This window comes from Anolis carolinensis, chromosome 2 (genome assembly GCF_035594765.1).
Source record: "Anolis carolinensis isolate JA03-04 chromosome 2, rAnoCar3.1.pri, whole genome shotgun sequence".
Taxonomy (NCBI): Eukaryota; Metazoa; Chordata; class Lepidosauria; order Squamata; family Dactyloidae; genus Anolis; species Anolis carolinensis.
Window position 1 is genome coordinate 213,757,660 of NC_085842.1, and position 12,000 is coordinate 213,769,659.

Below are 12,000 nucleotides of genomic sequence, written 5' to 3' on the forward strand. Positions count from 1 at the left end.
CAATCTCTCGACAGTCACTTATCAAGAAAAAGACACACAACATGGATTCGGAGGTGAGATCAAGCCCAGATGCCAGCTGTCTCCATTCATATGCTTAGGAAATGTCATCACAGGACCTGATCAGTTCATCTACAACATGCTCTAATGCAGTGGTTCTCAACCTTGGGGTTCCCAGGTGTTTTGGCCTACAACTCCCAGAAATCTCAGCCAGTTTACCAGCTGTTAGGATTTCTGGCAAAGATTAAGTACTTTGGCCACATAATGAGAAGACAGGAAAGCTTGGCGAAGACAATGATGCTGGAGAAAATGGAAGGAAAAAGGAAGAGGGGCCAACCAAGGGCAAGATGGATGGATGTATCCTTGAAGTGACTGGCTTTACCTTGAAGGAGCTGGGCAGTGGCCACCGCAGACAGGAAGCTCTGGCGTTGATGTGGAAGTATTGGAAAATATAGATTTTCAGACATATATTGTATGTAATAAGCACACTGAAATATGGAGAAATCAGACTCTCTCTGTACCATTTTATCCCAATTTTGTTTCTTGTTGCCGACTAGCATCATACTAAACTCAAAGAACTCCCTCCACCATTTAGATGGTTGTCTACTTACTTTGGCTTCAGGTGATATCTTTCTCTCAGCTTTGTTACTATTGCTAAAATGGAACTTGTTACCTCATCATCATATCCAGGGGTTTTGCATTTCTATAATTATTCACACAAATGCATGGCCATTTATGGTAATAAATAACAACACTTTATTTAAATTCCACCCTTGTCCCTGCGAGTACTCAGAGCGAATTACAGAATATAAACCGATACAGCTAAATATTCAATGCCTTGTTACAATACAATGAGACGCACATACACAGAAAAAGGCAAAGGCTTCTTCTTTCATTTCCGGCTCTGTAGGCTGTGCTCATCTCTAGCTCTGGGGAAGTTACTCTTATCCATTTCCCAGCCAAGGAGCCTGCATTGTCATCTCCTGGTCGTGTGGCCGGCATGACTGCTTGGAGCATCTTTTTGCTTTCCTGCCAAAATGGTACCTATTTATCTACTCACATTTGCATTTTTTCAAACTGCTAGGTTGGCCGGAACTGGGGCTAACAGCGGGAGCTCACCCCATCCCGCGGATTCAAACTGCCGACCTTCAGGTCAGCAGTTCAGTTGCACAAAGGTTTAACCCATTGTTCCACCGTGGCCCTTTCTACACTGATATATAATCCAGATTTCAATATATCGTGATACTTTGGTGCTAAATTCCTAAATATAGTAATTACAGTATAACATTACTGCGTATTGAACTAATTTTTCTGTCAAATTTGTTGTATAACATGATGTTTTGATGCTTAATTTGTAAAATCATAACCTAATTTGATGTTTAATAGGCTTTTCCTTAATCCTTCCTTATTATCCAAGATATTCGCTTATCCAAGCTTCTGCCGGCCCGTTTAGCTTGGATAAGTGAGACTCTACTGTATTTATAGCTTTTGTTTATTCAGATTTAAACTGAACTATGCTTTGGAATTACAGTAGTGTCTTGCTTATCCAACCTTTGCTTATCCAACGTTCTGTATTATCCAACACAGTTTGGCTTTTAGTAGTCAATATTTCTGTAGTCAATTTTTCAATACATTGCGATGTTTTGGTGCTAAATTCATAAATACAGTAATTGTTACATAAGGTTATTGTATATTGAACTGCTTTTTCTGTTGATTTGTTGTAAAACATGATGTTTTGGTGCTTAATTTATAAAATCATAATGTAATTTGATGTTTAATAAGCTTGTCCTTAATCCCTCCTTATTATCCCACATTTTCGCTTATGCAATATTCTGCCGGCCCATTTATGTTGGATAAGTGAGACTCTACTGTATATGCACTTGGAGAACATGTTTTTATGCATGCTCCAATCTCACGGATTATAGTGCTATCAGCTGGCACTGCCAGAAAGCCAAATATGGTGGAGGCATTATGTGGGTAGCACCTGTTCACCCACATAAGTCCCTGTCGAAGAGTGGTATGTGTATATGGAAGCCTGATTCACCTCCAGTGGGCTGATGTGATAAAATCTTTGCTTAATCCTCTGCAAGTTATGACTCACCAAGTTAAAACACAGCCTACGAACGGCGTGCTGTGGTCTGCCAGACATTCACCAAGCCCTCTGCTTTTCCTGTCACAGGAAGCAAACAGACAAAGAGTTTACTGAGTAACTATGCGATTACATATGAAGCTGGTGGGTACCATTGGTTGGAATGGGCAGAGATGCATTCGTATCACTGGGTTATTTTGGAAAGGAGCATATCTCTATAATGGAAAAAGAAATCCCTTGCTCAAAGTGGAGAATGTGTGTGTGTATGTGTAATTTAAGAATTTCTTTCTGTGATGTTAAAAAACCAAACCTGGCTAGGTATAGGAGACCTATAGCATCCTCCTGGCAGTAACAAACAACATGAAACACTAGGCTTGTCTACACTGATCAGAAACCCTAAATTGGACCAGGAGTCACTCCACAGTGTCCAGGGACTTCTGGCCTGTAACGTGGGGTAAAACTCTTTTACCGTTTTTACCCCGTGGTATCAGATGTTGGGGAATGCCTTAGAGCAGTGGTTCTCAACCTTTGATCCTCCAGGTGTTTTGGACTTCAGCGCCCATAATCCCTAACAGCCCATAAACTGGCTAGAACTTCTGGGAATTGATGTCTAAAACACCTGGCAGACCAAAGGTTGGGAACCACTGCTCTAGAACAGTGCTTCCCAAAGTGGGTGATATTGTGGGAGGCACTGGAACAATCTGGTGATAGGATTCAGCAAGGGACAGGGCATTTCTCTGAGAACGAGTGAGATGATGGGTTTCAAACTGAGGAGTCTGTGTGATTAGAGATAACTGCAGGCAGTTGAAGATGAGAAAGAGGATGTTTTGGATTCCGATGTTCGTTCCTTATGAACAGAGAAACTGGTGAAAGGTCAATTTTTCCTGCAGATTTTCCTGCAATTTCAGATTAGGTCTCTGGACAGAGGGAGTGAAAGATAGATTAATTAGACGTTTGGAGAGCCTCCGTGAGAAGTCCTTGAAACCCAGGTGTGTGGAGCATGATTTGATGGCTTTCTGGTTGGGCTTGAGTTTAAATTAAGTTATATTTTCTTGGTGTCTCTCAGAGGAGACAACCTTGCCTAAAGGTCTATGTACCTGTCTAAGCTCTCAAGTTCATGATTCAAGTTTCCTGTGTTTTCCTATGTTCCTGGAAGAGTTAACCTTGGAAAAAGTTCCCGTTTTCATGCTCATTAGTTTATACCTGTGATTTTGAATCTATTGACCATGTACTTTGCCATTTTTAGACTATTGCTCTTTTGTATATAGACTGCTGCTATTTTACAGTTCCTTATCTACTGCTCATTTGTAAAATGCCTTTTTCCACTTTGTACATGCGTTTCTTAATAAACTGAAATACAGTAGAGTCTCATCCATGCTAAACGGGCCGACAAAAGCTTGGATAAGTGAATATCTTGGATAATAAGGAGGGATTAAGGATCAAATTAGTTTATGATTTTAGAAATTAAGCACCAAAACACCATGTTATACAACAAATTTCACAGAAAAAGTAGTTCAATACACAGTAATATTATGTTGTAATTACTGTATTTATGAATCTAGCACCAAAAAATCATGATATATTGAAAACATTGACTACAAAAACGGCTTGGCTAATCCAGAAGCTTGGATAAGTGAGGCTTGGATAAGTGAGACTCTACTGTAGTTAGAACTACTGGATTCTGGTGTGGTGCTGGGTGAAAAGGCGTTTCCAGGCTAGAGTGCAAAATCCAGTGGTTGAGGGGGGAAGGTAGTGGCCTGAGGTGCAGTTGGAAGACGTTGAAGAAAAATAAGTGGGTGTTGGACATATTTATTTACAGTATTTATATTCCACCCTTCTCATCCCGAAGGGGACTCAGAGCGGATCACATTGTATACATATAAGGCAAACATTCAATGCCATACACATAGAACAAGACAGAGACAGACACAGAGGCAATTTAACCTTCTCCTGAGGGGATGTTCGATTCTGGCCACAGGGAGAGCAGCTGCTTCATCATCCACTGCGACGGCACTTCCTCATTCCAACGGTGGCTGGATGATTTTTATGGAGTCGTAAATTAGTTAAATTAGCCTTCCCACTTTATAGTGGTACCTTAATTTCCTACTTGATAGATGCAACTATCTTTCAGGTTGCTAGGTCAGCAACAAGCAGGGGCTATTTTTTTATTTTTTATTGTCAGGTGCTCACCCCACCACGGGCTGGCCTTGAACTCATGACCTCTTGGTCAGAGTGATTTATTGCAGCTGGCTGCTTACCAGCCTGTGCAACAGCCTGGCCCGGAATTACTCTGTTTTTTTAATGTTGCTCTTTATTTACTGTCCTGATTTTAGAGTTTTTTCATACTGGTTGCCAGATTGCGTTCATTTTTATGGTTTCCTCCTTTCTGTTGAAATTGTCCACATGCTTGTGGATTTCAGTGGCTTCTCTGTGTAGTCTGACATGGTAGTTAGAATGGTCCAGCATTTCTGTGTTCTCAAATAATATTCTGCGTCCAGTTAACAATAGTAACAATTGTAGAGGTGCAATAAGTATTGACAAAAATAGAGCCAAACATTAACAAATTGATAGTAGTGCACCAGATTCATCCTTCTCATTTAGGATTATTTTTAATGTCATTTGGAATTTTTATTTTGATATCCTTCATCATCTTAATTTTCGGCATGCTATGCAAATGTTACTATGCTTGATTTTAATAAATAATTTGTAAATTCAAGCTTCAAGGCATCTTCTTTGCCACAAAACCTTTATTGGCCATGTTGTATGATATAGGTCAAGGAGCCGCCGGTGGTGCAGTGGGTTAAACTGTTGAGCTGCTAAATTTGCTGACCGAAAGGTCAGCGGTTTGAATCCGGGGAGCGGGGTGAGCTCCCATTGTTAGCCCCAGCTTCTGCCAACCTAGCAGTTTGAAAACATGGAAATGTGAGTAGATCAATAGGTACTGCTCCGGTGGGAAGGTAACAGCACTCCATGCAGTCATGGTGTCCACATGACCTTGGAGGTGTCTATAGACAACACTGCTCCTCATCTTAGAAATGGAGATGAGCACCAACCCCCAGAGTTGGACATCACTAGACTTTTTGTCAGGGGAAAACCTTAACTTTACCTTTCTGATATAGGTCAGTTTGTAGATACATAAAATAATGCTAATTTACCACTGCATCTTTCTGTTTGTTCACTTAAGGAAGCTAGATTTCTGAGGGTGGGTTGGGGGGCTGAGTGACAGAGAAATGCTTTGTAGATTTAATTGCTCTGATCAGAATCCACACACAAGGGAAGCAACCACCATAGCACCCCCCCCCCCCCTTTGTAACCACCATATGCATTGCTGTATACGTTCCAAAGCAGATGGAAAAGCAGCTTGGCAATTATTGGAAAATTAATATGCAGAGAAAAAAGCGAAGCATCCCCCTGCCACCTACTCTGATTAAATCTACAACTCTACAGCTACGTTTTAATAATAATAATAAAAAATCTTGTATGGGGACTCTTAATGGGACTCCCATGTCATTTGTAGCATGTGCTATGGGTGTTCATCTATGTTTCAAACCCCAGTTTGTCGCCCAGGAAGTGAGAACACTTTGCATATTCTTGTTTTCCTCATTTGTCAATAATCTCTCCTAATAAGAGCAGCCTTTCTCGTTGAAATACAACATTTGGTCATATCAGATTTAAACATATCCTTTTGAGTTGCCCTCTGGCACAGATGGTTTCCTACTTAGTGTGATTGCAGCCAAAACAGAATGGCAGGAAAGATGGCAAACGTCAAACATAGTCTGAAAACTGACATAATATCAGTAATGTAACCAGCTGTAAAACACACAGAATACAGTTTCCTTCTTCTTTGCCAAAATTTACTTTGTTCCACTTTTGAAGGATGGAAGAAAGAAATAACCACTATGAATAAAAAAGAGGTGAAGACCCTGAACCTTTGAGACAGAGATGCAATGATCTCAAAAGACTACAGTCCCTTTCACACAGCTGTATAAAATCCACATTGAACTGGATAATATAGCAGCGTGGACTCATATAATCCAGTTCAAAGCAGATATTGTAGGTTAAGGAAAAGGTAAAGGTTTTCCCCTGACGTTAAGTCCAGTCATGTCTGACTCTGAGGGTTGGTGCTCATCTCCATTTCTAAGCCGAAGAGCCGGCGTTGTCCGTAGACACCTCCAAGGTCATGTGGCCAGCATGACTGCATGGAGCGCCGTTACCATCCCACCAGAGCGGTATCTATTGATCTACCCACATTGGCATGTTTTCGAACTGCTAGGTTGGCAGGAGCTGGGACTAACAGCGGGCGCTCATTCTGCTCCCAAGATTTGAACCTGGGACCTTTTGGTCCGCAAGTTCAGCAGCTCAGCGCCTTAACACACTGTGCCACCAGGGGCCTTTATATTGTAGGTTACCTGTCTTGATATTCTGGGTTATATGGCTGTGTAGAAGACCCATAAGGCTCTTCTACACTGCCACATACAATCCAGATTATCTGCTTTGAACTGGATTATATGTCCGTGCTCTAGTCTCCAGAGCAGCAAAAAGCAAGTTTGCCCCCTCCTCAATGTGACCTCCTTTCAAATATTTAGACATGGTTATCATGCCCCCCTCTCAACCTTCTCTTCTCCAAGCTAACTACATCCAGATCTCCAAGCTTAGTTTCCAAATCTTTGATCATTTTGGTCACCCTTCTCGGGATACATTTTAGCTGGTCAATATCCTTCATGAACTGAGCCCAAAACTGAACACAGTATTCTAGGGAAGTTCTGACCAAAGCAGAATCAAGTGGAACTACCGGTATTACTTCTCCCAATTTCTGTTGGAAATAGCAACTTTCTTCAAGAATCCATTAGTAATTTGCTTTGTATATGATTCTGTTTGCTTACTGAATTATATGTATGTATATTTTGATATGCAGCTTTCCCTTTACTCTATGTTTCTTGAGGTTGTGGGAGAGGCTGCAGACCATATGATCAGATCTGGGACTGCTGAGAGCTCAGACTCCATTTTAGAGCAGAGATGCTATTAGACTACTCGGACCTGAGGCTCCATTTTAGACCACAGAAATGTTTTGGCCATGAGATGCTTTAGATTACAGGCTGCTTAGAGCACAGGCTCCACCAGACACCATGTAGAGTTTGGACAGTTCACAGCAAACTCATGTTGATGTTGATTATAAGAAAGATGCCCTGCGTTACCTGCACAGAGAAACTACTTCAAACCTATCTGTGGATTGACAAGTTATGTACCAGTATACTGAATACATGAAGGTTTTGAGTAAACCAAATACGTTACTTTTAATGAAGTCTACTTTTATTTTTTATTTTTATAGAAGCAAGATATTTTATGGGAGAGTAGATGCAATTTTGGGCACTGAAAACAATACTGCTGAAGAACTGCTATATTTCATGTATTGGCATAATCTCTCTTCCTAACAGATCAGAGACAACTAGGTTATCAGTCTAACAACTGATAACAAAGAGTACATGTGGATCTATACCACTGAAGAGAAGATTTTACTTAAACAAGTTTTTGGCTTTTCTCTGGAAGATCATACTTTTACAAAAGGTTATGATTTTCAAATGGTCGTGAATGCCATTTTTCTCCAAAAGGTTATGGAGATTCTGGTTTTCCAAAAGGTTACGGTCTCTAAAAGGTCGTGCCTTTCCAAAAATTTCGGTGCTATACTCCTATTGATCAGCCAAGAATCACGTTGGCCTTTCTAGCTGCTGCTGCACACTCTTGACTCATGTTCAGCTTGGCAATGGCAAACTTCCTCTGAATTAATTTTGTCAAACAAACTGCAAAAAAGGGTTAGTATAAGTTGAGTTGACTTGAAGATACATAATAACTGCAAAGAGTAGTTGTATCAGGCATAGCAGTAATGGTGGTGGTGGTAGTTTAGAAAGTGTCGTGTGCTGTCCAAAGATAAAGTGGAAAGACAAGCCATGCTTGCAAGTTCACAGTCTGATAAACAAAACAAGAAAGGCAAAATTTTAGTTCTTGAAATTATAAAATTAAGCAATATTTAAATTTGTTTTAATAATGCCAGATTGATGACAGATTTCAATGTGGAGGAGTCCAACATTTCATTTCCACGGGAAGTTTGTGTACTATGCGGGGAATTTGCTCTTCCACTGTGTTCAGGGATATGTTCCCGCTTCTGCTCAATCAATGAGTCACCATGGTTCATCTTCATTTATCATGCACCAAATCTAATTGTTAGTCCCAACCAGAGTTGAGTTCAGTTGATTGAATTGTTCTACTCTAATTGGTACTACCAATTGGATTTAGACCTATATTTATAGACCACCTTTCCTCCCAAGCATACATAATTCTCTCATCTCCTAATTTTATCTTTATTTTCTATCAGGAAGATTAGGCTGAGACACAGGCCAAGATCTCAATGGAGTGTGCTCCACCTCCCTGCTTTTCCTACCTGCTAGTGCCATATGAAATGGTAACTGATGGATTCCTGTTGGAGCCTCGTGGCAGTTTATTCCCAAAACGCCCGTTGCACTCTAGCCTTGAGACACCTTTTCAGCCAACACCACACCAGAGTCCCGTAGTACTAACTACAACAGTTTATTAAGAAAAGCATGTACAAAGGGGGGGGGGGGAGCATTTTCCAAAAGAGCTGTAGGAAAGGAACTATAAAATAGCAGTAGTCCATATACAAAAAAACAGTAGTCCAAAAATGGCAAAGTACATGAAATCAAAGAAGTCACGATCACAGGCATAAATCCGAAAGCAGGAACTTTCCCAAGGCAAAACTCTTTCAGGAACATAGAGAGGCCGCTGTTAGCTCCAGCTCCTGCCAACCTAGCAGTTCGAAAACATGCCAATGTGAGTAGATCAATAGATACCGCTCTGGCGGGAAGGTAACGGTGCTCCATGCAGTCATGCCGGCCACATGACCTTGGAGGTGTCTACGGACAACGCCGGCTCTTCAGCTTAGAAATAGAGATGAGCACCAACCCCCAGAGTCAGACATGACTGGACTTAACATCGGGGAAACCTTTACCTTTACCTTAAGTGCTTTTCTGTCTTGCCGGACCTGCCCATCTTGAGACAGGATATGCTACTAACACTGGTATGGAGTTCATTCACATTATCTTAGGTTGCTGTGAGTTTTCTGGGCTGTATGGCCATGTTCTAGAAGCATTCTCTCCTGATGTTTCGCCTACATCTCTGGCAGGCCGCCTCAGAGGTTGTGAGGTCTGTTGGAAACTAGGCAAGTGTGGTTTACAGTATGTATCTGTGAAATGTCCAGGGCGGGAGAAAGAACTCTTGTCTGTTTGAGGCAAGTGTGAGTGTTGCAATTGGCCACCTTGATTAGCATAGAAAAGCCTTGCAGCTTCAAAGCCTGGCTGCTTCCTGCCTGGGGAATCCTTTTTGGGAGGTGATTAACTGGCCCTGATTGTTTCTTGTCTGGAATTACCCTGTTCTTTTTAATGTTGCTCTTTATTTACTGTCCTGATTTTAGAGTTTTTAAAATACTGGTAACCAGATTGTGTTCATTTTCATGGTTTCTTCCTTCCTGTTGAAATTGTCCACACGCTTATGAGTTTCAGTGGCTTCTCTGTGTAATCTGACATGGTGTTTGTTAGAGTGGTCCAGCATTTCTGTGTTCTCAAATAACATGCTGTGCCTAGGTTGGTTCATCAAGTGATCTGCTATGGCTGATTTCTCTGGTTGAGTTAGTCTGCAGTGCCTTTCATGTTCTTTGACTCGTGTTTGGGCAATGCTGCGTTTGGTGGTCCCTATGTAGACTCGTCCACAGCTGCATGGTATACGATAGACTCCTGCAGAGGTGAGAGGATCCCTCTGTATACCTTGCAGCTGTGGACAAAACTACATAGGGGCCACCAAATGCATCACCCAAACACAAATCAAGAACCATGAAAGGCTCTGCAGACTAATTTTATACGGTCTTTAGCCTTACAAAAAAAGTGTTCTGATGCCTCACCAAACTGCACTCACAGGATTCCATAGCAGTTATGCTGATGTCAAACTGCATTAATGCTGCAATTTAATAAGAACTCTGGGTGCAGTGTATATACAACCATAGTCCTTATTAAATTGCAGGAACGTAACTGGGTTGCTCCATTAATAACTGGGCCCGTATCTATTAGGAAGCCACAAGATGCAATGCAGCAGTATTACATCATTTTAATGAGAAACTTTCCCATAGAGGAATTATGCTTTCAGTATAAAGTCTAACAGATTCATGTCAGAGAATTTGTTAAACATTCAAAGGGACTCCTCTCCCTTCCCTGGCTCCTCTTTACTTATGTCACTGTTACTATGGCAGCTGCGCATGAGTCACCATCCTACCTCAAAAGGACACAGCAGAGCAAGTTATGTCTCAGTTTTTAACAAGCTATGAGAGCATTTTTGCTAGAGAAAGTATTTTTCTAGCCTGCCAAACCAGATCATAACAAACAGCAAGCTGTAGCCCTTATTTTTGTCTCTGTCCTAGTTAGCAAATATGTTTGTTTCTCTTTTCTTTTTTCCTCCAGGGCAACTTCGGTTTCAATATTTCCATCTTCTGAACTTCGTCCAGATTCATTCATAGGGAAATGGCTAGGACTTAACAGTGCCAGGGATCAGAGCTGGCCCAAGTTATTTTGCAGCTTGAGGCAAAGGACAAAATGAATAGAAAGTGACCAGATTAACAGCTGAAATTAAGGCTGCATCTACATTATAGGAAATACAGTTTGACACAAGCTTAACTGCTATGGTTCGATGCTATAGAACAGCGGTTCCCAACCTTTTTTAACCAGAGACCACTTTAACCAGGGACCACTCTTCAACATTAGTACCAAAAGTGTTACAGTAGGCTGTTAGGAATTGTGGGAGTTGGAGTCCAAAACACCTGGAGGGCCCAGGTTTGCCCATGCCTGCCATAGAGGCCTTGCAGAGAAAATTAGGAGTAGAAAGCACCCAAGAACAGATTTGGCAGCAGCACACAAGCAAGACATATTAAAGGCCAGTTGTATAAAATACACCAGGATCTGGAAGAGATCCAAGGGACAACAGGAATAGTGCTATCCGAACCCAAAGGTCAGCCCTGATCATTTCAAGCAAGTCTTCCGATGGTTGCAAGGGCTCTCTGTTTTCCACAAAATTGAGCTACAATTTTCCTAGCAAATCCTAACGTGGCACCCATGAAAACCCATGGATAGTTTTAGTAGTTCCGAGTAGAGTTCCTAGCTTGTGGAAGCAAGCTCCAAGAGGCTAAACACGACCTGGGTCAGCTTCCCCTTAAGGAAGCCAGATGTTGGTCCAATAAAATGAAGAGTTGCAGTAAACTGTTTTGTCTTGTCATTGAATCCTTGCCCTGAAAGCAGAGTGTCAGGGAATTGGGCACAGAGTGTTATTGAAAATTGGACCCCAAAATATGAGTTATGAGGCACAGCTCCATGGGGACATACAGCATAGCCACTTTGCCTTTTCCATTTCACCTTGTGACAATCCCTCATGAATTTCTTTAGAATGTTGTTTCACCACACTTTAGATACCAAGAAATGATTCCCTAAATTATAACAATTCTTTTTCAAAAGAACTGGAAGATTCGGGGGAACACACAATGGATTTCGGTCACTCTTCTGGGTCCTTTCCCTGTTTCTCCTGATACAATTGGTATTATAAGTGGTCTGATGCCCCAAGCTAGGACCACCTTGTGACACCCATTGAGATATCATTACTCTGAAGCACCCATTGTTTATCTGGACTAAACCCACTGTAACCAACGGAGCCAGGTCATTAAACCCATTATTGATCACCACACCATATTATTTTCTGATCACACCCGTCTCAGGGGCAGATCAATAAATTGACGAGCTCTTCAAAGTAACCCAATCACAGTTTATTTAAGTTTCCTGTCACAGTGATAACATTGGAGGGAATCCCCA